The following is a 27670-nucleotide window of genomic DNA, read 5'->3' as shown; positions in this document are numbered from 1 at the left end:
ATTGCATGTTCAAATATCAAAACACTTGCTCATGTTTACCATCTTAAAGTAGACTTCTTGATTTGACTTGTTTGTTTTGGCCATTTGTGTGTCAGTAGCAGTATTTGTAAAAATGCCTCTTCTACCTAAAAAGCATTGTGACAACGAGGATGGGATTTAAACCCATGCGTGCAGAGCACAATGGATTAGCAGTCCATCGCCTTAACCACTCGGCCACCTCGTCTCACTGGTATGCAATCTGGCAAACATTCCAACACCACTAGTTATACTTCAAAGTCAATTCTTTATGTTCTTGTAGATTGTGTCATTTTCAAAATTGCCAGCTTGATAGTAAGTCGACTTTAAACCATCCTTGGCTTTAGGAACATTTATTTAATTTTAACCGATACTTGTGAACAAATCCACCATCATCCACTTCACAAACAAAAATGATTTTTAATACTTCTGGCCAATAACATGACCTTCTCTGTAAAAGTAATGTATTAATTTTCACTAAATGTGTTCTATGCTTGTCTTTAATGAAGTGACAGACTAAGTTACATGAGTTACAGTAATTTCAAATCTCTGCAAATATTACAAACATCACCATTTAGAGTTTGCTGTCACTGTAATGTAAACAAGAAAATTATGCAGGAATAAGGTTTAACCTATATTAAGGGCTCTGCTGTAAAAAATTTTAACTGCACCCCATATCAGTTTAATAAAGCCCAAGAAATGTCATAGACTTTAATTATCTAAACATAAATTATTTTAACCTATACTTGTGAGTTAATCCACCATCATGGGGAAATAAAGCATTTGCCAAACAAATTCAAGATAGTAGTATTGACAATGCATGTTCAAATATCAAGACACTTGCTCATGTTTACCATCTTAAAGTAGACTTCTTGATTTGACTTGTTTATTTTGGCCATTTTTGTGTCAGCTTCACTTGCTGGTTTATGAAGCAGTATTTGTAAAAATGCCTCTTCTACCTAAAGAGCATTGTGACGACAAGGATGGGATTTGAACCCATGCGGGAAGAGCACAATGGATTAGCAGTCCATTGCCTTAACCACTAGGCCACCTCGTCTCACTGGTATGCAGTCTGGCAAAATTTCCAACACCACTTGTTATACTTCAAAGTCAATTCTTTATGTTCTTGTAGATTGTGTCATTTTCACAATCACCAGCTTGATAGTAAGTCGACTTTCAACCATCCTTGGCTTTAGGAACATTTATTTAATTTTAACCGATACTTGTGAAAAAATCCACCATCATCCACCTCACAAACAAAAATGATTTTTAATACTTCTGGCCAATAACATGACCTTCTCTGTAAAAGTAATGTATTAATTTTCACTAAATGTGTTCTATGCTTGTCTTTAAGGAAGTGACAGACTATGTTACATGAGTTACAGTAATTTCAAATCTCTGCAAATATTACAAACATCACCATTTAGAGTTTGCTGTCACTGTAATGTAAACAAGAAAATTATGCAGGAATAAGGTTTAACCTATATTAAGGGCTCTGCTGTAAAAAATTTTAACTGCACCCCATATCAGTTTAATAAAGCCCAAGAAATGTCATAGACTTTAATTATCTAAACATAAATTATTTTAACCTATACTTGTGAGTTAATCCACCATCATGGGGAAATAAAGCATTTGCCAAACAAATTCAAGATAGTAGTATTGACAATGCATGTTCAAATATCAAGACACTTGCTCATGTTTACCATCTTAAAGTAGACTTCTTGATTTGACTTGTTTATTTTGGCCATTTTTGTGTCAGCTTCACTTGCTGGTTTATGAAGCAGTATTTGTAAAAATGCCTCTTCTACCTAAAGAGCATTGTGACGACAAGGATGGGATTTGAACCCATGCGGGAAGAGCACAATGGATTAGCAGTCCATCGCCTTCACCACTAGGCCACCTCGTCTCACTGGTATGCAGTCTGGCAAAATTTCCAACACCACTTGTTATACTTCAAAGTCAATTCTTTATGTTCTTGTAGATTGTGTCATTTTCACAATAACCAGCTTGATAGTAAGTCGACTTTCAACCATCCTTGGCTTTAGGAACATTTATTAAATTTTAACCGATACTTGTGAACAAATCCACCATCATCCACTTCACGAACAAAAATGATTTTTAATACTTCTGGCCAATAACATGACCTTCTCTGTAAAAGTAATGTATTAATTTTCACTAAATGTGTTCTATGCTTGTCTTTAATGAAGTGACAGACTATGTTATATGAGTTACAGTAATTTCAAATCTCTGCAAATATTACAAACATCACCATTTAGAGTTGGCTGTCACTGTAATGTAAACAAGAAAATTATGCAGGAATAAGGTTTAACCTATATTAAGGGCTCTGCTGTAAAAAAGTTTAACTGCACCCTATATCAGTTTAATAAAGCCCAAGAAATGTCATAGACTTTTATTATCTAACATAAATTATTTTAACCTATACTTGTGAGTTAATCCACCATCATGGGGAAATAAAGCATTTGCCAAACAAATTCAAGATAGTAGTATTGACAATGCATGTTCAAATATCAAGACACTTGCTCATGTTTACCATCTTAAAGTAGACTTCTTGATTTGACTTGTTTATTTTGGCCATTTTTGTGTCAGCTTCACTTGCTGGTTTATGAAGCAGTATTTGTAAAAATGCCTCTTCTACCTAAAAAGCATTGTGACGACGAGGATAAGCACAATGGTTTAGCAGTCCATCGCCTTAACCACTCGGCCACCTCGTCTCACTGGTATGCAATCTGGCAAACTTTCCAACACCACTTGTTATACTTCAAAGTCAATTCTTTATGTTCTTGTAGATTGTGTCATTTTCACAATCACGAGCTTGATAGCAAGTCGACTTTCAACCATCCTTGGCTTTAGGAACATTTATTTAATTTTAACCGAAACTTGTGAACAAATCCACCATCACCAACCTCACAAACAAAAATGATTTTTAATACTTCTGGCCAATAACATGACCCTCTCTGTAAAAGTAATGTATTAATTTTCACTAAATGTGCTCTATGCTTGTCTTTAATGAAGTGACAGACTATGTTACATGAGTTACAGTAATTTCAAATCGCTGCAAATATTACAAACATCACCATTTAGAGTTTGCTGTCACTGTAATGTAAACAAGAAAATTATGCAGGAATAAGGTTTAACCTATATTAAGGGCTCTGCTGTAAAAAAATTTTAACTGCATCCCATATCAGTTTAACAAAGCCCAAGAAATGTCATAGACTTTAAATTATCTAAACATAAATCATTTTAACCTATACTTGTGAGCTAATCCACCATCATGGGGGATAAAGCATTTGCAAAATAAATTCTAGATAGTAGTATTGACATTGCATGTTCAAATATCAAGACACTTGCTCATGTTTACCATCTTAAAGTAGACTTCTTGATTTGACTTGTTTATTTTGGCCATTTGTGTGTCAGTAGCAGTATTTGTAAAAATGCCTCTTCTACCTAAAAAGCATTGTGACGACGAGGATAGGATTTGAACCCATGCGTGCAGAGCACAATGGATTAGCAGTCCATCGCCTTAAACACTCGGCCACCTTGTCTCACTGGTATGCACTCTGGCAAACATTCCAACACCACTAGTTATACTTCAAAGTCAATTCTTTATGTTCTTGTAGATTGTGTCATTTTCACAATCGCCAGCTTGATAGTAAGTCGACTTTCAACCATCCTCGGCTTTAGGAACATTTATTAAATTTTAACCGATACTTGTGAACAAATCCACCATCATCCACTTCACAAACAAAAATGATTTTTAATACTTCTGGCCAATAACATGACCTTCTCTGTAAAAGTAATGTATTAATTTTCACTAAATGTGTTCTATGCTTGTCTTTAATGAAGTGACAGACTATGTTACATGAGTTACAGTAATTTCAAATCTCTGCAAATATTACAAACATCACCATTTAGAGTTTGCTGTCACTGTAATGTAAACAAGAAAATTATGCAGGAATAAGGTTTAACCTATATTAAGGGCTCTGCTGTAAAAAAATTTTAACTGCATCCCATATCAGTTTAACAAAGCCCAAGAAATGTCATAGACTTTAAATTATCTAAACATAAATCATTTTAACCTATACTTGTGAGCAAATCCACCATCCTGGGGGATAAAGCATTTGCAAAATAAATTCTAGATAGTAGTATTGACATTGCATGTTCAAATATCAAGACACTTGCTCATGTTTACCATCTTAAAGTAGACTTCTTGATTTGACTTGTTTATTTTGGCCATTTGTGTGTCAGTAGCAGTATTTGTAAAAATGCCTCTTCTACCTAAAAAGCATTGTGACGACGAGGATGGGATTTGAACCCATGCGTGCAGAGCACAATAGATCAGCAGTCCATCGCCTTAACCACTCGACCACCTCGTCTCACTGGTATGCAATCTGGCAAACATTCCAACACCACTAGTTATACTTCAAAGTCAATTATTTATGTTCTTGAAGATTGTGTAATTTTCACAATCACGAGCTTGATAGCAAGTCGACTTTCAACCATCCTTGGCTTTAGGAACATTTATTTAATTTTAACCGAAACTTGTGAACAAATCCACCATCACCCACCTCACAAACAAAAATGATTTTTAATACTTCTGGCCAATAACATGACCTTCTCTGTAAAAGTAATGTATTAATTTTCACTAAATGTGTTCTATGCTTGTCTTTAAGGAAGTGACAGACTATGTTACATGAGTTACAGTAATTTCAAATCTCTGCAAATATTACAAACATCACCATTTAGAGTTTGCTGTCACTGTAATGTAAACAAGAAAATTATGCAGGAATAAGGTTTAACCTATATTAAGGGCTCTGCTGTAAAAATTTTTTAACTGCATCCCATATCAGTTTAACAAAGCCCAAGAAATGTCATAGACTTTAATTATCTAAACATAAATCATTTTAACCTATACTTGTGAGCTAATCCACCATCATGGGGAATAAAGCATTTGCAAAATAAATTCTAGATAGTAGTATTGACATTGCATGTTCAAATATCAAGACACTTGCTCATGTTTACCATCTTAAAGTAGACTTCTTGATTTGACTTGTTTATTTTGGCCATTTGTGTGTCAGTAGCAGTATTTGTAAAAATGCCTCTTCTACCTAAAAAGCATTGTGACGACGAGGATGAGTACAATGGATTAGCAGTCCATCGCCTTAACCACTCGGCCACCTCGTCTCACTGGTATGCAATCTGGCAAACTTTCCAACACCACTTGTTATACTTCAAAGTCAATTATTTATGTTCTTGTAGATTGTGTCATTTTCACAATCACGAGCTTGATAGCAAGTCGACTTTCAACCATCCTTGGCTTTAGGAACATTTATTTAATTTTAACCGAAACTTGTGAACAAATCCACCATCACCCACCTCACAAACAAAAATGATTTTTAATACTTCTGGCCAATAACATGACCTTCTCTGTAAAAGTAATGTATTAATTTTCACTAAATGTGTTCTATGCTTGTCTTTAATGAAGTGACAGACTATGTTACATGAGTTACAGTAATTTCAAATCTCTGCAAATATTACAAACATCACCATTTAGAGTTTGCTGTCACTGTAATGTAAACAAGAAAATTATGCAGGAATAAGGTTTAACCTATATTAAGGGCTCTGCTGTAAAAAATTTTTTAACTGCATCCCATATCAGTTTAACAAAGCCCAAGAAATGTAATAGACTTTAAATTATCTAAACATAAATCATTTTAACCTATACTTGTGAGCTAATCCACCATCATGGGGGATAAAGCATTTGCAAAATAAATTCTAGATAGTAGTATTGACATTGCATGTTCAAATATCAAGACACTTGCTCATGTTTACCATCTTAAAGTAGACTTCTTGATTTGACTTGTTTATTTTGGCCATTTGTGTGTCAGTAGCAGTATTTGTAAAAATGCCTCTTCTACCTAAAAAGCATTGTGACGACGAGGATGGGATTTGAACCAATGCGTGCAGAGCACAATGGATTAGCAGTTCATCGCCTTAACCACTCGGCCACCTCGTCTCACTGGTATGCAATCTGGCAAACATTCCAACACCACTAGTTATACTTCAAAGTCAATTCTTTATGTTCTTGTAGATTGTGTCATTTTCACAATCGCCAGCTTGATAGTAAGTCGACTTTCAACCATCCTTGGCTTTAGGAACATTTATTACATTTTAACCGATACTTGTGAACAAATCCACCATCATCCACTTCACAAACAAAAATGATTTTTAATACTTCTGGCCAATAACATGACCTTCTCTGTAAAAGTAATGTATTAATTTTCACTAAATGTGTTCTATGCTTGTCTTTAATGAAGTGACAGACTATGTTACATGAGTTACAGTAATTTCAAATCTCTGCAAATATTACAAACATCACCATTTAGAGTTTGCTGTCACTGTAATGTAAACAAGAAAATTATGCAGGAATAAGGTTTAACCTATATTAAGGGCTGTGCTGTAAATTTTTTTTAACTGCATCCCATATCAGTTTAACAAAGCCCAAGAAATGTCATAGACTTTAAATTATCTAAACATAAATCATTTTAACCTATACTTGTGAGCTAATCCACCATCATGGGGGATAAAGCATTTGCAAAATAAATTCTAGATAGTAGTATTGACATTGCATGTTCAAATATCAAGACACTTGCTCATGTTTACCATCTTAAAGTAGACTTCTTGATTTGACTTGTTTATTTTGGCCATTTGTGTGTCAGTAGCAGTATTTGTAAAAATGCCTCTTCTACCTAAAAAGCATTGTGACGACGAGGATGGGATTTGAACCCATGCGTGCAGAGCACAATGGATTAGCAGTCCATCGCCTTAACCACTCGGCCACCTCGTCTCACTGGTATGCAATCTGGCAAACATTCCAACACCACTAGTTATACTTCAAAGTCAATTATTTATGTTCTTGAAGATTGTGTAATTTTCACAATCACGAGCTTGATAGCAAGTCGACTTTCAACCATCCTTGGCTTTAGGAACATTTATTTAATTTTAACCAAAACTTGTGAACAAATCCACCATCACCCACCTCACAAACAAAAATGATTTTTAATACTTCTGGCCAATAACATGACCTTCTCTGTAAAAGTAATGTATTAATTTTCACTAAATGTGTTCTATGCTTGTCTTTAATGAAGTGACAGACTATGTTACATGAGTTACAGTAATTTCAAATAGCTGCAAATATTACAAACATCACCATTTAGAGTTTGCTGTCACTGTAATGTAAACAAGAAAATTATGCAGGAATAAGGTTTAACCTATATTAAGGGCTCTGCTGTAAAAAATTTTAACTGCACCCCATATCAGTTTAATAAAGCCCAAGAAATGTCATAGACTTTAATTATCTAAACATAAATTATTTTAACCTATACTTGTGAGTTAATCCACCATCATGGGGAAATAAAGCATTTGCCAAACAAATTCAAGATAGTAGTATTGACAATGCATGTTCAAATATCAAGACACTTGCTCATGTTTACCATCTTAAAGTAGACTTCTTGATTTGACTTGTTTATTTTGGCCATTTTTGTGTCAGCTTCACTTGCTGGTTTATGAAGCAGTATTTGTAAAAATGCCTCTTCTACCTAAAGAGCATTGTGACGACAAGGATGGGATTTGAACCCATGCGGGAAGAGCACAATGGATTAGCAGTCCATCGCCTTCACCACTAGGCCACCTCGTCTCACTGGTATGCAGTCTGGCAAAATTTCCAACACCACTTGTTATACTTCAAAGTCAATTCTTTATGTTCTTGTAGATTGTGTCATTTTCACAATAACCAGCTTGATAGTAAGTCGACTTTCAACCATCCTTGGCTTTAGGAACATTTATTAAATTTTAACCGATACTTGTGAACAAATCCACCATCATCCACTTCACGAACAAAAATGATTTTTAATACTTCTGGCCAATAACATGACCTTCTCTGTAAAAGTAATGTATTAATTTTCACTAAATGTGTTCTATGCTTGTCTTTAATGAAGTGACAGACTATGTTATATGAGTTACAGTAATTTCAAATCTCTGCAAATATTACAAACATCACCATTTAGAGTTGGCTGTCACTGTAATGTAAACAAGAAAATTATGCAGGAATAAGGTTTAACCTATATTAAGGGCTCTGCTGTAAAAAAGTTTAACTGCACCCTATATCAGTTTAATAAAGCCCAAGAAATGTCATAGACTTTTATTATCTAACATAAATTATTTTAACCTATACTTGTGAGTTAATCCACCATCATGGGGAAATAAAGCATTTGCCAAACAAATTCAAGATAGTAGTATTGACAATGCATGTTCAAATATCAAGACACTTGCTCATGTTTACCATCTTAAAGTAGACTTCTTGATTTGACTTGTTTATTTTGGCCATTTTTGTGTCAGCTTCACTTGCTGGTTTATGAAGCAGTATTTGTAAAAATGCCTCTTCTACCTAAAAAGCATTGTGACGACGAGGATAAGCACAATGGTTTAGCAGTCCATCGCCTTAACCACTCGGCCACCTCGTCTCACTGGTATGCAATCTGGCAAACTTTCCAACACCACTTGTTATACTTCAAAGTCAATTCTTTATGTTCTTGTAGATTGTGTCATTTTCACAATCACGAGCTTGATAGCAAGTCGACTTTCAACCATCCTTGGCTTTAGGAACATTTATTTAATTTTAACCGAAACTTGTGAACAAATCCACCATCACCAACCTCACAAACAAAAATGATTTTTAATACTTCTGGCCAATAACATGACCTTCTCTGTAAAAGTAATGTATTAATTTTCACTAAATGTGCTCTATGCTTGTCTTTAATGAAGTGACAGACTATGTTACATGAGTTACAGTAATTTCAAATCGCTGCAAATATTACAAACATCACCATTTAGAGTTTGCTGTCACTGTTATGTAAACAAGAAAATTATGCAGGAATAAGGTTTAACCTATATTAAGGGCTCTGCTGTAAAATTTTTTTAACTGCATCCCATATCAGTTTAACAAAGCCCAAGAAATGTCATAGACTTTAAATTATCTAAACATAAATCATTTTAACCTATACTTGTGAGCTAATCCACCATCATGGGGGATAAAGCATTTGCAAAATAAATTCTAGATAGTAGTATTGACATTGCATGTTCAAATATCAAGACACTTGCTCATGTTTACCATCTTAAAGTAGACTTCTTGATTTGACTTGTTTATTTTGGCCATTTGTGTGTCAGTAGCAGTATTTGTAAAAATGCCTCTTCTACCTAAAAAGCATTGTGACGACGAGGATAGGATTTGAACCCATGCGTGCAGAGCACAATGGATTAGCAGTCCATCGCCTTAAACACTCGGCCACCTCGTCTCACTGGTATGCACTCTGGCAAACATTCCAACACCACTAGTTATACTTCAAAGTCAATTCTTTATGTTCTTGTAGATTGTGTCATTTTCACAATCGCCAGCTTGATAGTAAGTCGACTTTCAACCATCCTCGGCTTTAGGAACATTTATTAAATTTTAACCGATACTTGTGAACAAATCCACCATCATCCACTTCACAAACAAAAATGATTTTTAATACTTCTGGCCAATAACATGACCTTCTCTGTAAAAGTAATGTATTAATTTTCACTAAATGTGTTCTATGCTTGTCTTTAATGAAGTGACAGACTATGTTACATGAGTTACAGTAATTTCAAATCTCTGCAAATATTACAAACATCACCATTTAGAGTTTGCTGTCACTGTAATGTAAACAAGAAAATTATGCAGGAATAAGGTTTAACCTATATTAAGGGCTCTGCTGTAAAAATTTTTTAACTGCATCCCATATCAGTTTAACAAAGCCCAAGAAATGTCATAGACTTTAAATTATCTAAACATAAATCATTTTAACCTATACTTGTGAGCAAATCCACCATCCTGGGGGATAAAGCATTTGCAAAATAAATTCTAGATAGTAGTATTGACATTGCATGTTCAAATATCAAGACACTTGCTCATGTTTACCATCTTAAAGTAGACTTCTTGATTTGACTTGTTTATTTTGGCCATTTGTGTGTCAGTAGCAGTATTTGTAAAAATGCCTCTTCTACCTAAAAAGCATTGTGACGACGAGGATGGGATTTGAACCCATGCGTGCAGAGCACAATAGATCAGCAGTCCATCGCCTTAACCACTCGACCACCTCGTCTCACTGGTATGCAATCTGGCAAACATTCCAACACCACTAGTTATACTTCAAAGTCAATTATTTATGTTCTTGAAGATTGTGTAATTTTCACAATCACGAGCTTGATAGCAAGTCGACTTTCAACCATCCTTGGCTTTAGGAACATTTATTTAATTTTAACCGAAACTTGTGAACAAATCCACCATCACCCACCTCACAAACAAAAATGATTTTTAATACTTCTGGCCAATAACATGACCTTCTCTGTAAAAGTAATGTATTAATTTTCACTAAATGTGTTCTATGCTTGTCTTTAAGGAAGTGACAGACTATGTTACATGAGTTATAGTAATTTCAAATCTCTGCAAATATTACAAACATCACCATTTAGAGTTTGCTGTCACTGTAATGTAAACAAGAAAATTATGCAGGAATAAGGTTTAACCTATATTAAGGGCTCTGCTGTAAAAATTTTTTAACTGCATCCCATATCAGTTTAACAAAGCCCAAGAAATGTCATAGACTTTAATTATCTAAACATAAATCATTTTAACCTATACTTGTGAGCTAATCCACCATCATGGGGAATAAAGCATTTGCAAAATAAATTCTAGATAGTAGTATTGACATTGCATGTTCAAATATCAAGACACTTGCTCATGTTTACCATCTTAAAGTAGACTTCTTGATTTGACTTGTTTATTTTGGCCATTTGTGTGTCAGTAGCAGTATTTGTAAAAATGCCTCTTCTACCTAAAAAGCATTGTGACGACGAGGATGAGCACAATGGATTAGCAGTCCATCGCCTTAACCACTCGGCCACCTCGTCTCACTGGTATGCAATCTGGCAAACTTTCCAACACCACTTGTTATACTTCAAAGTCAATTATTTATGTTCTTGTAGATTGTGTCATTTTCACAATCACGAGCTTGATAGCAAGTCGACTTTCAACCATCCTTGGCTTTAGGAACATTTATTTAATTTTAACCGAAACTTGTGAACAAATCCACCATCACCCACCTCACAAACAAAAATGATTTTTAATACTTCTGGCCAATAACATGACCTTCTCTGTAAAAGTAATGTATTAATTTTCACTAAATGTGTTCTATGCTTGTCTTTAATGAAGTGACAGACTATGTTACATGAGTTACAGTAATTTCAAATCTCTGCAAATATTACAAACATCACCATTTAGAGTTTGCTGTCACTGTAATGTAAACAAGAAAATTATGCAGGAATAAGGTTTAACCTATATTAAGGGCTCTGCTGTAAAAATTTTTTAACTGCATCCCATATCAGTTTAACAAAGCCCAAGAAATGTAATAGACTTTAAATTATCTAAACATAAATCATTTTAACCTATACTTGTGAGCTAATCCACCATCATGGGGGATAAAGCATTTGCAAAATAAATTCTAGATAGTAGTATTGACATTGCATGTTCAAATATCAAGACACTTGCTCATGTTTACCATCTTAAAGTAGACTTCTTGATTTGACTTGTTTATTTTGGCCATTTGTGTGTCAGTAGCAGTATTTGTAAAAATGCCTCTTCTACCTAAAAAGCATTGTGACGACGAGGATGGGATTTGAACCAATGCGTGCAGAGCACAATGGATTAGCAGTTCATCGCCTTAACCACTCGGCCACCTCGTCTCACTGGTATGCAATCTGGCAAACATTCCAACACCACTAGTTATACTTCAAAGTCAATTCTTTATGTTCTTGTAGATTGTGTCATTTTCACAATCGCCAGCTTGATAGTAAGTCGACTTTCAACCATCCTTGGCTTTAGGAACATTTATTACATTTTAACCGATACTTGTGAACAAATCCACCATCATCCACTTCACAAACAAAAATGATTTTTAATACTTCTGGCCAATAACATGACCTTCTCTGTAAAAGTAATGTATTAATTTTCACTAAATGTGTTCTATGCTTGTCTTTAATGAAGTGACAGACTATGTTACATGAGTTACAGTAATTTCAAATCTCTGCAAATATTACAAACATCACCATTTAGAGTTTGCTGTCACTGTAATGTAAACAAGAAAATTATGCAGGAATAAGGTTTAACCTATATTAAGGGCTGTGCTGTAAAATTTTTTTAACTGCATCCCATATCAGTTTAACAAAGCCCAAGAAATGTCATAGACTTTAAATTATCTAAACATAAATCATTTTAACCTATACTTGTGAGCTAATCCACCATCATGGGGGATAAAGCATTTGCAAAATAAATTCTAGATAGTAGTATTGACATTGCATGTTCAAATATCAAGACACTTGCTCATGTTTACCATCTTAAAGTAGACTTCTTGATTTGACTTGTTTATTTTGGCCATTTGTGTGTCAGTAGCAGTATTTGTAAAAATGCCTCTTCTACCTAAAAAGCATTGTGACGACGAGGATGGGATTTGAACCCATGCGTGCAGAGCACAATGGATTAGCAGTCCATCGCCTTAACCACTCGGCCACCTCGTCTCACTGGTATGCAATCTGGCAAACATTCCAACACCACTAGTTATACTTCAAAGTCAATTATTTATGTTCTTGAAGATTGTGTAATTTTCACAATCACGAGCTTGATAGCAAGTCGACTTTCAACCATCCTTGGCTTTAGGAACATTTATTTAATTTTAACCAAAACTTGTGAACAAATCCACCATCACCCACCTCACAAACAAAAATGATTTTTAATACTTCTGGCCAATAACATGACCTTCTCTGTAAAAGTAATGTATTAATTTTCACTAAATGTGTTCTATGCTTGTCTTTAATGAAGTGACAGACTATGTTACATGAGTTACAGTAATTTCAAATCGCTGCAAATATTACAAACATCACCATTTAGAGTTTGCTGTCACTGTAATGTAAACAAGAAAATTATGCAGGAATAAGGTTTAACCTATATTAAGGGCTCTGCTGTAAAAAATTTTAACTGCACCCCATATCAGTTTAATAAAGCCTAAGAAATGTCATAGACTTTAATTATCTAAACATAAATTATTTTAACCTATACTTGTGAGTTAATCCACCATCATGGGGAAATAAAGCATTTGCCAAACAAATTCAAGATAGTAGTATTGACAATGCATGTTCAAATATCAAGACACTTGCTCATGTTTACCATCTTAAAGTAGACTTCTTGATTTGACTTGTTTATTTTGGCCATTTTTGTGTCAGCTTCACTTGCTGGTTTATGAAGCAGTATTTGTAAAAATGCCTCTTCTACCTAAAGAGCATTGTGACGACAAGGATGGGATTTGAACCCATGCGGGAAGAGCACAATGGATTAGCAGTCCATCGCCTTCACCACTATGCCACCTCGTCTCACTGGTATGCAGTCTGGCAAAATTTCCAACACCACTTGTTATACTTCAAAGTCAATTCTTTATGTTCTTGTAGATTGTGTCATTTTCACAATAACCAGCTTGATAGTAAGTCGACTTTCAACCATCCTTGGCTTTAGGAACATTTATTAAATTTTAACCGATACTTGTGAACAAATCCACCATCATCCACTTCACGAACAAAAATGATTTTTAATACTTCTGGCCAATAACATGACCTTCTCTGTAAAAGTAATGTATTAATTTTCACTAAATGTGTTCTATGCTTGTCTTTAATGAAGTGACAGACTATGTTATATGAGTTACAGTAATTTCAAATCTCTGCAAATATTACAAACATCACCATTTAGAGTTGGCTGTCACTGTAATGTAAACAAGAAAATTATGCAGGAATAAGGTTTAACCTATATTAAGGGCTCTGCTGTAAAAAAGTTTAACTGCACCCTATATCAGTTTAATAAAGCCCAAGAAATGTCATAGACTTTTATTATCTAACATAAATTATTTTAACCTATACTTGTGAGTTAATCCACCATCATGGGGAAATAAAGCATTTGCCAAACAAATTCAAGATAGTAGTATTGACAATGCATGTTCAAATATCAAGACACTTGCTCATGTTTACCATCTTAAAGTAGACTTCTTGATTTGACTTGTTTATTTTGGCCATTTTTGTGTCAGCTTCACTTGCTGGTTTATGAAGCAGTATTTGTAAAAATGCCTCTTCTACCTAAAAAGCATTGTGACGACGAGGATAAGCACAATGGTTTAGCAGTCCATCGCCTTAACCACTCGGCCACCTCGTCTCACTGGTATGCAATCTGGCAAACTTTCCAACACCACTTGTTATACTTCAAAGTCAATTCTTTATGTTCTTGTAGATTGTGTCATTTTCACAATCACGAGCTTGATAGCAAGTCGACTTTCAACCATCCTTGGCTTTAGGAACATTTATTTAATTTTAACCGAAACTTGTGAACAAATCCACCATCACCAACCTCACAAACAAAAATGATTTTTAATACTTCTGGCCAATAACATGACCTTCTCTGTAAAAGTAATGTATTAATTTTCACTAAATGTGCTCTATGCTTGTCTTTAATGAAGTGACAGACTATGTTACATGAGTTACAGTAATTTCAAATCGCTGCAAATATTACAAACATCACCATTTAGAGTTTGCTGTCACTGTTATGTAAACAAGAAAATTATGCAGGAATAAGGTTTAACCTATATTAAGGGCTCTGCTGTAAAATTTTTTTAACTGCATCCCATATCAGTTTAACAAAGCCCAAGAAATGTCATAGACTTTAAATTATCTAAACATAAATCATTTTAACCTATACTTGTGAGCTAATCCACCATCATGGGGGATAAAGCATTTGCAAAATAAATTCTAGATAGTAGTATTGACATTGCATGTTCAAATATCAAGACACTTGCTCATGTTTACCATCTTAAAGTAGACTTCTTGATTTGACTTGTTTATTTTGGCCATTTGTGTGTCAGTAGCAGTATTTGTAAAAATGCCTCTTCTACCTAAAAAGCATTGTGACGACGAGGATAGGATTTGAACCCATGCGTGCAGAGCACAATGGATTAGCAGTCCATCGCCTTAAACACTCGGCCACCTCGTCTCACTGGTATGCACTCTGGCAAACATTCCAACACCACTAGTTATACTTCAAAGTCAATTCTTTATGTTCTTGTAGATTGTGTCATTTTCACAATCGCCAGCTTGATAGTAAGTCGTCTTTCAACCATCCTCGGCTTTAGGAACATTTATTAAATTTTAACCGATACTTGTGAACAAATCCACCATCATCCACTTCACAAACAAAAATGATTTTTAATACTTCTGGCCAATAACATGACCTTCTCTGTAAAAGTAATGTATTAATTTTCACTAAATGTGTTCTATGCTTGTCTTTAATGAAGTGACAGACTATGTTACATGAGTTACAGTAATTTCAAATCTCTGCAAATATTACAAACATCACCATTTAGAGTTTGCTGTCACTGTAATGTAAACAAGAAAATTATGCAGGAATAAGGTTTAACCTATATTAAGGGCTCTGCTGTAAAAATTTTTTAACTGCATCCCATATCAGTTTAACAAAGCCCAAGAAATGTCATAGACTTTAAATTATCTAAACATAAATCATTTTAACCTATACTTGTGAGCAAATCCACCATCCTGGGGGATAAAGCATTTGCAAAATAAATTCTAGATAGTAGTATTGACATTGCATGTTCAAATATCAAGACACTTGCTCATGTTTACCATCTTAAAGTAGACTTCTTGATTTGACTTGTTTATTTTGGCCATTTGTGTGTCAGTAGCAGTATTTGTAAAAATGCCTCTTCTACCTAAAAAGCATTGTGACGACGAGGATGGGATTTGAACCCATGCGTGCAGAGCACAATAGATCAGCAGTCCATCGCCTTAACCACTCGACCACCTCGTCTCACTGGTATGCAATCTGGCAAACATTCCAACACCACTAGTTATACTTCAAAGTCAATTATTTATGTTCTTGAAGATTGTGTAATTTTCACAATCACGAGCTTGATAGCAAGTCGACTTTCAACCATCCTTGGCTTTAGGAACATTTATTTAATTTTAACCGAAACTTGTGAACAAATCCACCATCACCCACCTCACAAACAAAAATGATTTTTAATACTTCTGGCCAATAACATGACCTTCTCTGTAAAAGTAATGTATTAATTTTCACTAAATGTGTTCTATGCTTGTCTTTAAGGAAGTGACAGACTATGTTACATGAGTTACAGTAATTTCAAATCTCTGCAAATATTACAAACATCACCATTTAGAGTTTGCTGTCACTGTAATGTAAACAAGAAAATTATGCAGGAATAAGGTTTAACCTATATTAAGGGCTCTGCTGTAAAAATTTTTTAACTGCATCCCATATCAGTTTAACAAAGCCCAAGAAATGTCATAGACTTTAATTATCTAAACATAAATCATTTTAACCTATACTTGTGAGCTAATCCACCATCATGGGGAATAAAGCATTTGCAAAATAAATTCTAGATAGTAGTATTGACATTGCATGTTCAAATATCAAGACACTTGCTCATGTTTACCATCTTAAAGTAGACTTCTTGATTTGACTTGTTTATTTTGGCCATTTGTGTGTCAGTAGCAGTATTTGTAAAAATGCCTCTTCTACCTAAAAAGCATTGTGACGACGAGGATGAGCACAATGGATTAGCAGTCCATCGCCTTAACCACTCGGCCACCTCGTCTCACTGGTATGCAATCTGGCAAACTTTCCAACACCACTTGTTATACTTCAAAGTCAATTATTTATGTTCTTGTAGATTGTGTCATTTTCACAATCACGAGCTTGATAGCAAGTCGACTTTCAACCATCCTTGGCTTTAGGAACATTTATTTAATTTTAACCGAAACTTGTGAACAAATCCACCATCACCCACCTCACAAACAAAAATGATTTTTAATACTTCTGGCCAATAACATGACCTTCTCTGTAAAAGTAATGTATTAATTTTCACTAAATGTGTTCTATGCTTGTCTTTAATGAAGTGACAGACTATGTTACATGAGTTACAGTAATTTCAAATCTCTGCAAATATTACAAACATCACCATTTAGAGTTTGCTGTCACTGTAATGTAAACAAGAAAATGATGCAGGAATAAGGTTTAACCTATATTAAGGGCTGTGCTGTAAATTTTTTTTAACTGCATCCCATATCAGTTTAACAAAGCCCAAGAAATGTCATAGACTTTAAATTATCTAAACATAAATCATTTTAACCTATACTTGTGAGCTAATCCACCATCATGGGGGATAAAGCATTTGCAAAATAAATTCTAGATAGTAGTATTGACATTGCATGTTCAAATATCAAGACACTTGCTCATGTTTACCATCTTAAAGTAGACTTCTTGATTTGACTTGTTTATTTTGGCCATTTGTGTGTCAGTAGCAGTATTTGTAAAAATGCCTCTTCTACCTAAAAAGCATTGTGACGACGAGGATGGGATTTGAACCCATGCGTGCAGAGCACAATGGATTAGCAGTCCATCGCCTTAACCACTCGGCCACCTCGTCTCACTGGTATGCAATCTGGCAAACATTCCAACACCACTAGTTATACTTCAAAGTCAATTATTTATGTTCTTGAAGATTGTGTAATTTTCACAATCACGAGCTTGATAGCAAGTCGACTTTCAACCATCCTTGGCTTTAGGAACATTTATTTAATTTTAACCAAAACTTGTGAACAAATCCACCATCACCCACCTCACAAACAAAAATGATTTTTAATACTTCTGGCCAATAACATGACCTTCTCTGTAAAAGTAATGTATTAATTTTCACTAAATGTGTTCTATGCTTGTCTTTAATGAAGTGACAGACTATGTTACATGAGTTACAGTAATTTCAAATCGCTGCAAATATTACAAACATCACCATTTAGAGTTTGCTGTCACTGTAATGTAAACAAGAAAATTATGCAGGAATAAGGTTTAACCTATATTAAGGGCTCTGCTGTAAAAAATTTTAACTGCACCCCATATCAGTTTAATAAAGCCCAAGAAATGTCATAGACTTTAATTATCTAAACATAAATTATTTTAACCTATACTTGTGAGTTAATCCACCATCATGGGGAAATAAAGCATTTGCCAAACAAATTCAAGATAGTAGTATTGACAATGCATGTTCAAATATCAAGACACTTGCTCATGTTTACCATCTTAAAGTAGACTTCTTGATTTGACTTGTTTATTTTGGCCATTTTTGTGTCAGCTTCACTTGCTGGTTTATGAAGCAGTATTTGTAAAAATGCCTCTTCTACCTAAAGAGCATTGTGACGACAAGGATGGGATTTGAACCCATGCGGGAAGAGCACAATGGATTAGCAGTCCATCGCCTTCACCACTATGCCACCTCGTCTCACTGGTATGCAGTCTGGCAAAATTTCCAACACCACTTGTTATACTTCAAAGTCAATTCTTTATGTTCTTGTAGATTGTGTCATTTTCACAATAACCAGCTTGATAGTAAGTCGACTTTCAACCATCCTTGGCTTTAGGAACATTTATTAAATTTTAACCGATACTTGTGAACAAATCCACCATCATCCACTTCACGAACAAAAATGATTTTTAATACTTCTGGCCAATAACATGACCTTCTCTGTAAAAGTAATGTATTAATTTTCACTAAATGTGTTCTATGCTTGTCTTTAATGAAGTGACAGACTATGTTATATGAGTTACAGTAATTTCAAATCTCTGCAAATATTACAAACATCACCATTTAGAGTTGGCTGTCACTGTAATGTAAACAAGAAAATTATGCAGGAATAAGGTTTAACCTATATTAAGGGCTCTGCTGTAAAAAAGTTTAACTGCACCCTATATCAGTTTAATAAAGCCCAAGAAATGTCATAGACTTTTATTATCTAACATAAATTATTTTAACCTATACTTGTGAGTTAATCCACCATCATGGGGAAATAAAGCATTTGCCAAACAAATTCAAGATAGTAGTATTGACAATGCATGTTCAAATATCAAGACACTTGCTCATGTTTACCATCTTAAAGTAGACTTCTTGATTTGACTTGTTTATTTTGGCCATTTTTGTGTCAGCTTCACTTGCTGGTTTATGAAGCAGTATTTGTAAAAATGCCTCTTCTACCTAAAAAGCATTGTGACGACGAGGATAAGCACAATGGTTTAGCAGTCCATCGCCTTAACCACTCGGCCACCTCGTCTCACTGGTATGCAATCTGGCAAACTTTCCAACACCACTTGTTATACTTCAAAGTCAATTCTTTATGTTCTTGTAGATTGTGTCATTTTCACAATCACGAGCTTGATAGCAAGTCGACTTTCAACCATCCTTGGCTTTAGGAACATTTATTTAATTTTAACCGAAACTTGTGAACAAATCCACCATCACCAACCTCACAAACAAAAATGATTTTTAATACTTCTGGCCAATAACATGACCTTCTCTGTAAAAGTAATGTATTAATTTTCACTAAATGTGCTCTATGCTTGTCTTTAATGAAGTGACAGACTATGTTACATGAGTTACAGTAATTTCAAATCGCTGCAAATATTACAAACATCACCATTTAGAGTTTGCTGTCACTGTTATGTAAACAAGAAAATTATGCAGGAATAAGGTTTAACCTATATTAAGGGCTCTGCTGTAAAATTTTTTTAACTGCATCCCATATCAGTTTAACAAAGCCCAAGAAATGTCATAGACTTTAAATTATCTAAACATAAATCATTTTAACCTATACTTGTGAGCTAATCCACCATCATGGGGGATAAAGCATTTGCAAAATAAATTCTAGATAGTAGTATTGACATTGCATGTTCAAATATCAAGACACTTGCTCATGTTTACCATCTTAAAGTAGACTTCTTGATTTGACTTGTTTATTTTGGCCATTTGTGTGTCAGTAGCAGTATTTGTAAAAATGCCTCTTCTACCTAAAAAGCATTGTGACGACGAGGATAGGATTTGAACCCATGCGTGCAGAGCACAATGGATTAGCAGTCCATCGCCTTAAACACTCGGCCACCTCGTCTCACTGGTATGCACTCTGGCAAACATTCCAACACCACTAGTTATACTTCAAAGTCAATTCTTTATGTTCTTGTAGATTGTGTCATTTTCACAATCGCCAGCTTGATAGTAAGTCGTCTTTCAACCATCCTCGGCTTTAGGAACATTTATTAAATTTTAACCGATACTTGTGAACAAATCCACCATCATCCACTTCACAAACAAAAATGATTTTTAATACTTCTGGCCAATAACATGACCTTCTCTGTAAAAGTAATGTATTAATTTTCACTAAATGTGTTCTATGCTTGTCTTTAATGAAGTGACAGACTATGTTACATGAGTTACAGTAATTTCAAATCTCTGCAAATATTACAAACATCACCATTTAGAGTTTGCTGTCACTGTAATGTAAACAAGAAAATTATGCAGGAATAAGGTTTAACCTATATTAAGGGCTCTGCTGTAAAATTTTTTTAACTGCATCCCATATCAGTTTAACAAAGCCCAAGAAATGTCATAGACTTTAAATTATCTAAACATAAATCATTTTAACCTATACTTGTGAGCAAATCCACCATCCTGGGGGATAAAGCATTTGCAAAATAAATTCTAGATAGTAGTATTGACATTGCATGTTCAAATATCAAGACACTTGCTCATGTTTACCATCTTAAAGTAGACTTCTTGATTTGACTTGTTTATTTTGGCCATTTGTGTGTCAGTAGCAGTATTTGTAAAAATGCCTCTTCTACCTAAAAAGCATTGTGACGACGAGGATGGGATTTGAACCCATGCGTGCAGAGCACAATAGATCAGCAGTCCATCGCCTTAACCACTCGACCACCTCGTCTCACTGGTATGCAATCTGGCAAACATTCCAACACCACTAGTTATACTTCAAAGTCAATTATTTATGTTCTTGAAGATTGTGTAATTTTCACAATCACGAGCTTGATAGCAAGTCGACTTTCAACCATCCTTGGCTTTAGGAACATTTATTTAATTTTAACCGAAACTTGTGAACAAATCCACCATCACCCACCTCACAAACAAAAATGATTTTTAATACTTCTGGCCAATAACATGACCTTCTCTGTAAAAGTAATGTATTAATTTTCACTAAATGTGTTCTATGCTTGTCTTTAAGGAAGTGACAGACTATGTTACATGAGTTACAGTAATTTCAAATCTCTGCAAATATTACAAACATCACCATTTAGAGTTTGCTGTCACTGTAATGTAAACAAGAAAATTATGCAGGAATAAGGTTTAACCTATATTAAGGGCTCTGCTGTAAAAAATTTTTAACTGCATCCCATATCAGTTTAACAAAGCCCAAGAAATGTCATAGACTTTAATTATCTAAACATAAATCATTTTAACCTATACTTGTGAGCTAATCCACCATCATGGGGAATAAAGCATTTGCAAAATAAATTCTAGATAGTAGTATTGACATTGCATGTTCAAATATCAAGACACTTGCTCATGTTTACCATCTTAAAGTAGACTTCTTGATTTGACTTGTTTATTTTGGCCATTTGTGTGTCAGTAGCAGTATTTGTAAAAATGCCTCTTCTACCTAAAAAGCATTGTGACGACGAGGATGAGCACAATGGATTAGCAGTCCATCGCCTTAACCACTCGGCCACCTCGTCTCACTGGTATGCAATCTGGCAAACTTTCCAACACCACTTGTTATACTTCAAAGTCAATTATTTATGTTCTTGTAGATTGTGTCATTTTCACAATCACGAGCTTGATAGCAAGTCGACTTTCAACCATCCTTGGCTTTAGGAACATTTATTTAATTTTAACCGAAACTTGTGAACAAATCCACCATCACCCACCTCACAAACAAAAATGATTTTTAATACTTCTGGCCAATAACATGACCTTCTCTGTAAAAGTAATGTATTAATTTTCACTAAATGTGTTCTATGCTTGTCTTTAATGAAGTGACAGACTATGTTACATGAGTTACAGTAATTTCAAATCTCTGCAAATATTACAAACATCACCATTTAGAGTTTGCTGTCACTGTAATGTAAACAAGAAAATGATGCAGGAATAAGGTTTAACCTATATTAAGGGCTGTGCTGTAAAATTTTTTTAACTGCATCCCATATCAGTTTAACAAAGCCCAAGAAATGTCATAGACTTTAAATTATCTAAACATAAATCATTTTAACCTATACTTGTGAGCTAATCCACCATCATGGGGGATAAAGCATTTGCAAAATAAATTCTAGATAGTAGTATTGACATTGCATGTTCAAATATCAAGACACTTGCTCATGTTTACCATCTTAAAGTAGACTTCTTGATTTGACTTGTTTATTTTGGCCATTTGTGTGTCAGTAGCAGTATTTGTAAAAATGCCTCTTCTACCTAAAAAGCATTGTGACGACGAGGATGGGATTTGAACCCAAGCGTGCAGAGCACAATGGATTAGCAGTCCATCGCCTTAACCACTCGGCCACCTCGTCTCACTGGTATGCAATCTGGCAAACATTCCAACACCACTAGTTATACTTCAAAGTCAATTATTTATGTTCTTGAAGATTGTATAATTTTCACAATCACGAGCTTGATAGCAAGTCGACTTTCAACCATCCTTGGCTTTAGGAACATTTATTTAATTTTAACCAAAACTTGTGAACAAATCCACCATCACCCACCTCACAAACAAAAATGATTTTTAATACTTCTGGCCAATAACATGACCTTCTCTGTAAAAGTAATGTATTAATTTTCACTAAATGTGTTCTATGCTTGTCTTTAATGAAGTGACAGACTATGTTACATGAGTTACAGTAATTTCAAATCGCTGCAAATATTACAAACATCACCATTTAGAGTTTGCTGTCACTGTAATGTAAACAAGAAAATTATGCAGGAATAAGGTTTAACCTATATTAAGGGCTCTGCTGTAAAAAATTTTTAATTGCATCCCATATCAGTTTAACAAAGCCCAAGAAATGTCATAGACTTTAATTATCTAAACATAAATAATTTTAACCTATACTTGTGAGCTAATCCACCATCATGGGGAATACAGCATTTGCAAAATAAATTCTAGATAGTAGTATTGACATTGCATGTTCAAATATCAAGACACTCTCTCATGTTTACCATCTTAAAGTAGACTTCTTGATTTGACTTGTTTATTTTGGCCATTTGTGTCAGTAGCAGTATTTGTAAAAATGCCTCTTCTACCTAAAAAGCATTGTGACGACGATGATGAGCACAATGGATTAGCAGTCCGTCGCTTTAACCACTCGGCCACCTCGTCTCACTGGTATGCAATCTGGCAAACTTTCCAACACCACTTGTTATACTTCAAAGTCAATTCTTTATGTTCTTGTAGATTGTGTCATTTTCACAATCACGAGCTTGATAGCAAGTCGACTTTCAACCATCCTTGGCTTTAGGAACATTTATTTAATTTTAACCGAAACTTGTGAACAAATCCACCATCACCCACCTCACAAACAAAAATGATTTTTAATACTTCTGGCCAATAACATGACCTTCTCTGTAAAAGTAATGTATTAATTTTCACTAAATGTGTTCTATGCTTGTCTTTAATGAAGTGACCGACTATGTTACATGAGTTACAGTAATTTCAAATCTCTGCAAATATTACAAACATCACCATTTAGAGTTTGCTGTCACTGTAATGTAAACAAGAAAATTATGCAGGAATAAGGTTTAACCTATATTAAGGGCTCTGCTGTAAAAAAATTTAACTGCACCCCATATCAGTTTAATAAAGCCCAAGAAATGTCATAGACTTTAATTATCTAAACATAAATTATTTTAACCTATACTTGTGAGTTAATCCACCATCACGGAGAAATAAAGCATTTGCCAAACAAATTCAAGATAGTAGTATTGACAATGCATGTTCAAATATCAAGACACTTGCTCATGTTTACCATCTTAAAGTAGACTTCTTGATTTGACTTGTTTATTTTGGCCATTTTTGTGTCAGCTTCACTTGCTGGTTTATGATGCAGTATTTGTAAAAATGCCTCTTCTACCGAAAGAGCATTGTGACGACGAGGATGGGATTTGAACCCAAGCGTGCAGAGCACAATGGATTAGCAGTCCATCGCCTTAACCACTCGGCCACCTCGTCTCACTGGTATGCAATTTGGCAAACTTTCCAACACCACTTGTTATACTTCAAAGTCAATTCTTTATGTTCTTGTAGATTGTGTCATTTTCACAATCACGAGCTTGATAGCAAGTCGACTTTCAACCATCCTTGGCTTTAGGAACATTTATTTAATTTTAACCGAAACTTGTGAACAAATTCACCATCATCCACCTCACAAACAAAAATGATTTTTAATACTTCTGGCCAATAACATGACCTTCTCTGTAAAAGTAATGTATTAATTTTCACTAAATGTGTTCTATGCTTGTCTTTAATGAAGTGACAGACTATGTTACATGAGTTACAGTAATTTCAAATCTCAGCAAATATTACAAACATCACCATTTAGAGTTTGCTGTCACTGTATTGTAAACAAGAAAATTATGCAGGAATAAGGTTTAACCTATATTAAGGGCTCTGCTGTAAAATTTTTTTAACTGCATCCCATATCAGTTTAACAAAGCCCAAGAAATGTCATAGACTTTAATTATCTAAACATAAATCATTTTAACCTATACTTGTGAGCTAATCCACCATCATGGGGAATAAAGCATTTGCAAAATAAATTCTAGATAGTAGTATTGACATTGCATGTTCAAATATCAAGACACTTGCTCATGTTTACCATCTTAAAGTAGACTTATTGATTTGACTTGTTTATTTTGGCCATTTGTGTGTCAGTAGCAGTATTTGTAAAAATGCCTCTTCTACCTAAAAAGCATTGTGACGACGAGGATGAGCACAATGGATTAGCAGTCCATCGCCTTAACCACTCGGCCACCTCGTCTCACTGGTATGCAATCTGGCAAACTTTCCAACACCACTTGTTATACTTCAAAGTCAATTCTTTATGTTCTTGTAGATTGTGTCATTTTCACAATCACCAGCTTGATAGCAAGTCGACTTTCAACCATCCTTGGCTTTAGGAACATTTATTTAATTTTAACCGAAACTTGTGAACAAATCCACCATCACCCACCTCACAAACAAAAATGATTTTTAATACTTCTGGCCAATAACATGACCTTCTCTGTAAAAGTAATGTATTAATTTTCACTAAATGTGTTCTATGCTTGTCTTTAATGAAGTGACAGACTATGTTATATGAGTTACAGTAATTTCAAATCTCTGCAAATATTACAAACATCACCATTTAGAGTTTGCTGTCACTGTAATGTAAACAAGAAAATTATGCAGGAATAAGGTTTAACCTATATTAAGGGCTCTGCTGTAATTTTTTTTTAACTGCATCCCATATCAGTTTAACAAAGCCCAAGAAATGTCATAGACTTTAAATTATCTAAACATAAATCATTTTAACCTATACTTGTGAGCTAATCCACCATCATGGGGGATAAAGCATTTGCAAAATAAATTTTAGATAGTAGTATTGACATTGCATGTTCAAATATCAAAACACTTGCTCATGTTTACCATCTTAAAGTAGACTTCTTGATTTGACTTGTTTATTTTGGCCATTTGTGTGTCAGTAGCAGTTTTTGTAAAAATGCCTCTTCTACCTAAAAAGCATTGTGACGACGAGGATGGGATTTGAACCCATGCGTGCAGAGCACAATGGATTAGCAGTCCATCGCCTTAACCACTCGGCCACCTCGTCTCACTGGTATGCAATCTTGCAAACATTCTAACACCACTAGTTATGCTTCAAAGTCAATTCTTTATGTTCTTGTAGATTGTGTCATTTTCACAATCGCCAGCTTGATAGTAAGTCGACTTTCAACCATCCTTGGCTTTAGGAACATTTATTTAATTTTAACCGATACTTGTGAACAAATCCACCATCATCCACTTCACAAACAAAAATGATTTTTAATACTTCTGGCAAATAACATGACCTTCTCTGTAAAAGTAATGTATTAATTTTCACTAAATGTGTTCTATGCTTGTCTTTAATGAAGTGACAGACTATGTTACATGAGTTACAGTAATTTCAAATCTCTGCAAATATTACAAACATCACCATTTAGAGTTTGCTGTCACTGTAATGTAAACAAGAAAATTATGCAGGAATAAGGTTTAACCTATATTAAGGGCTCTGCTGTAAAAATGTTTTAACTGCATCCCATATCAGTTTAACAAAGCCCAAGAAATGTCATAGACTTTAAATTATCTAAACATAAATCATTTAAACCTATACTTGTGAGCTAATCCACCATCATGGGGGATAAAGCATTTGCAAAATAAATTCTAGATAGTAGTATTGACATTGCATGTTCAAATATCAAAACACTTGCTCATGTTTACCATCTTAAAGTAGACTTCTTGATTTGACTTGTTTGTTTTGGCCATTTGTGTGTCAGTAGCAGTATTTGTAAAAATGCCTCTTCTACCTAAGAAGCATTGTGACGACGAGGATGGGATTTGAACCCATGCGTGCAGAGCACAATGGATTAGCAGTCCATCGCCTTAACCACTCGGCCACCTCGTCTCACTGGTATGCAATACGGCAAACATTCCAACACCACTAGTTATACTTCAAAGTCAATTCTTTATGTTCTTGTAGATTGTGTCATTTTCAAAATTGCCAGCTTGATAGTAAGTCGACTTTAAACCATCCTTGGCTTTAGGAACATTTATTTAATTTTAACCGATACTTGTGAACAAATCCACCATCATCCACTTCACAAACAAAAATGATTTTTAATACTTCTGGCCAATAACATGACCTTCTCTGTAAAAGTAATGTATTAATTTTCACTAAATGTGTTCTATGCTTGTCTTTAATGAAGTGACAGACTATGTTACATGAGTTACAGTAATTTCAAATCTCTGCAAATATTACAAACATCACCATTTAGAGTTTGCTGTCACTGTAATGTAAACAAGAAAATTATGCAGGAATAAGGTTTAACCTATATTAAGGGCTCTGCTGTAAAAAAATTTAACTGCACCCCATATCAGTTTAATAAAGCCCAAGAAATGTCATAGACTTTAATTATCTAAACATAAATTATTTTAACCTATACTTGTGAGTTAATCCACCATCATGGGGAAATAAAGCATTTGCCAAACAAATTCAAGATAGTAGTATTGACAATGCATGTTCAAATATCAAGACACTTGCTCATGTTTACCATCTTAAAGTAGACTTCTTGATTTGACTTGTTTATTTTGGCCATTTTTGTGTCAGCTTCACTTGCTGGTTTATGAAGCAGTATTTGTAAAAATGCCTCTTCTACCTAAAGAGCATTGTGACGACAAGGATGGGATTTGAACCCATGCGGGAAGAGCACAATGGATTAGCAGTCCATTGCCTTAACCACTAGGCCACCTCGTCTCACTGGTATGCAGTCTGGCAAAATTTCCAACACCACTTGTTATACTTCAAAGTCAA

General features: G+C 34.5%; 24 non-coding genes across 24 annotated transcripts; all 24 read right to left on the bottom strand.

The window, feature by feature from the left end:
- Nucleotides 1–141: 141 nt before the first annotated feature.
- On the bottom strand, nucleotides 142–223 carry TRNAS-GCU (transfer RNA serine (anticodon GCU)). The gene has a single exon. It is a non-coding gene; the product is annotated as a tRNA-Ser (tRNA).
- Nucleotides 224–990: 767 nt separating this feature from the next.
- TRNAS-GCU (transfer RNA serine (anticodon GCU)) lies at nucleotides 991–1072 on the bottom strand. The gene has a single exon. It is a non-coding gene; the product is annotated as a tRNA-Ser (tRNA).
- Nucleotides 1073–1839: 767 nt separating this feature from the next.
- Nucleotides 1840–1921, bottom strand: TRNAS-GCU (transfer RNA serine (anticodon GCU)). The gene has a single exon. It is a non-coding gene; the product is annotated as a tRNA-Ser (tRNA).
- A 1575-nt stretch (nucleotides 1922–3496) lies between these two features.
- Nucleotides 3497–3578, bottom strand: TRNAS-GCU (transfer RNA serine (anticodon GCU)). The gene has a single exon. It is a non-coding gene; the product is annotated as a tRNA-Ser (tRNA).
- Nucleotides 3579–4327: 749 nt separating this feature from the next.
- On the bottom strand, nucleotides 4328–4409 carry TRNAS-GCU (transfer RNA serine (anticodon GCU)). The gene has a single exon. It is a non-coding gene; the product is annotated as a tRNA-Ser (tRNA).
- A 1558-nt stretch (nucleotides 4410–5967) lies between these two features.
- TRNAS-GCU (transfer RNA serine (anticodon GCU)) lies at nucleotides 5968–6049 on the bottom strand. The gene has a single exon. It is a non-coding gene; the product is annotated as a tRNA-Ser (tRNA).
- Nucleotides 6050–6798: 749 nt separating this feature from the next.
- TRNAS-GCU (transfer RNA serine (anticodon GCU)) lies at nucleotides 6799–6880 on the bottom strand. Its single transcript has one exon. It is a non-coding gene; the product is annotated as a tRNA-Ser (tRNA).
- A 767-nt stretch (nucleotides 6881–7647) lies between these two features.
- TRNAS-GCU (transfer RNA serine (anticodon GCU)) lies at nucleotides 7648–7729 on the bottom strand. Its single transcript has one exon. It is a non-coding gene; the product is annotated as a tRNA-Ser (tRNA).
- Nucleotides 7730–9304: 1575 nt separating this feature from the next.
- On the bottom strand, nucleotides 9305–9386 carry TRNAS-GCU (transfer RNA serine (anticodon GCU)). Its single transcript has one exon. It is a non-coding gene; the product is annotated as a tRNA-Ser (tRNA).
- A 749-nt stretch (nucleotides 9387–10135) lies between these two features.
- TRNAS-GCU (transfer RNA serine (anticodon GCU)) lies at nucleotides 10136–10217 on the bottom strand. The gene has a single exon. It is a non-coding gene; the product is annotated as a tRNA-Ser (tRNA).
- A 1557-nt stretch (nucleotides 10218–11774) lies between these two features.
- Nucleotides 11775–11856, bottom strand: TRNAS-GCU (transfer RNA serine (anticodon GCU)). Its single transcript has one exon. It is a non-coding gene; the product is annotated as a tRNA-Ser (tRNA).
- A 749-nt stretch (nucleotides 11857–12605) lies between these two features.
- On the bottom strand, nucleotides 12606–12687 carry TRNAS-GCU (transfer RNA serine (anticodon GCU)). The gene has a single exon. It is a non-coding gene; the product is annotated as a tRNA-Ser (tRNA).
- Nucleotides 12688–13454: 767 nt separating this feature from the next.
- Nucleotides 13455–13536, bottom strand: TRNAS-GCU (transfer RNA serine (anticodon GCU)). The gene has a single exon. It is a non-coding gene; the product is annotated as a tRNA-Ser (tRNA).
- A 1575-nt stretch (nucleotides 13537–15111) lies between these two features.
- TRNAS-GCU (transfer RNA serine (anticodon GCU)) lies at nucleotides 15112–15193 on the bottom strand. The gene has a single exon. It is a non-coding gene; the product is annotated as a tRNA-Ser (tRNA).
- A 749-nt stretch (nucleotides 15194–15942) lies between these two features.
- On the bottom strand, nucleotides 15943–16024 carry TRNAS-GCU (transfer RNA serine (anticodon GCU)). Its single transcript has one exon. It is a non-coding gene; the product is annotated as a tRNA-Ser (tRNA).
- Nucleotides 16025–17581: 1557 nt separating this feature from the next.
- Nucleotides 17582–17663, bottom strand: TRNAS-GCU (transfer RNA serine (anticodon GCU)). The gene has a single exon. It is a non-coding gene; the product is annotated as a tRNA-Ser (tRNA).
- A 767-nt stretch (nucleotides 17664–18430) lies between these two features.
- TRNAS-GCU (transfer RNA serine (anticodon GCU)) lies at nucleotides 18431–18512 on the bottom strand. Its single transcript has one exon. It is a non-coding gene; the product is annotated as a tRNA-Ser (tRNA).
- Nucleotides 18513–20087: 1575 nt separating this feature from the next.
- On the bottom strand, nucleotides 20088–20169 carry TRNAS-GCU (transfer RNA serine (anticodon GCU)). Its single transcript has one exon. It is a non-coding gene; the product is annotated as a tRNA-Ser (tRNA).
- A 749-nt stretch (nucleotides 20170–20918) lies between these two features.
- Nucleotides 20919–21000, bottom strand: TRNAS-GCU (transfer RNA serine (anticodon GCU)). The gene has a single exon. It is a non-coding gene; the product is annotated as a tRNA-Ser (tRNA).
- Nucleotides 21001–22557: 1557 nt separating this feature from the next.
- On the bottom strand, nucleotides 22558–22639 carry TRNAS-GCU (transfer RNA serine (anticodon GCU)). Its single transcript has one exon. It is a non-coding gene; the product is annotated as a tRNA-Ser (tRNA).
- Nucleotides 22640–24212: 1573 nt separating this feature from the next.
- On the bottom strand, nucleotides 24213–24294 carry TRNAS-GCU (transfer RNA serine (anticodon GCU)). The gene has a single exon. It is a non-coding gene; the product is annotated as a tRNA-Ser (tRNA).
- A 1557-nt stretch (nucleotides 24295–25851) lies between these two features.
- On the bottom strand, nucleotides 25852–25933 carry TRNAS-GCU (transfer RNA serine (anticodon GCU)). The gene has a single exon. It is a non-coding gene; the product is annotated as a tRNA-Ser (tRNA).
- A 749-nt stretch (nucleotides 25934–26682) lies between these two features.
- On the bottom strand, nucleotides 26683–26764 carry TRNAS-GCU (transfer RNA serine (anticodon GCU)). Its single transcript has one exon. It is a non-coding gene; the product is annotated as a tRNA-Ser (tRNA).
- A 767-nt stretch (nucleotides 26765–27531) lies between these two features.
- Nucleotides 27532–27613, bottom strand: TRNAS-GCU (transfer RNA serine (anticodon GCU)). The gene has a single exon. It is a non-coding gene; the product is annotated as a tRNA-Ser (tRNA).
- Nucleotides 27614–27670: the final 57 nt, after the last annotated feature.

This window comes from Pseudophryne corroboree, chromosome 11, assembly GCF_028390025.1.
Source record: "Pseudophryne corroboree isolate aPseCor3 chromosome 11, aPseCor3.hap2, whole genome shotgun sequence".
NCBI lineage: Eukaryota > Metazoa > Chordata > Amphibia > Anura > Myobatrachidae > Pseudophryne > Pseudophryne corroboree.
This window is presented reverse-complemented; position numbering and strand designations above follow the sequence as displayed.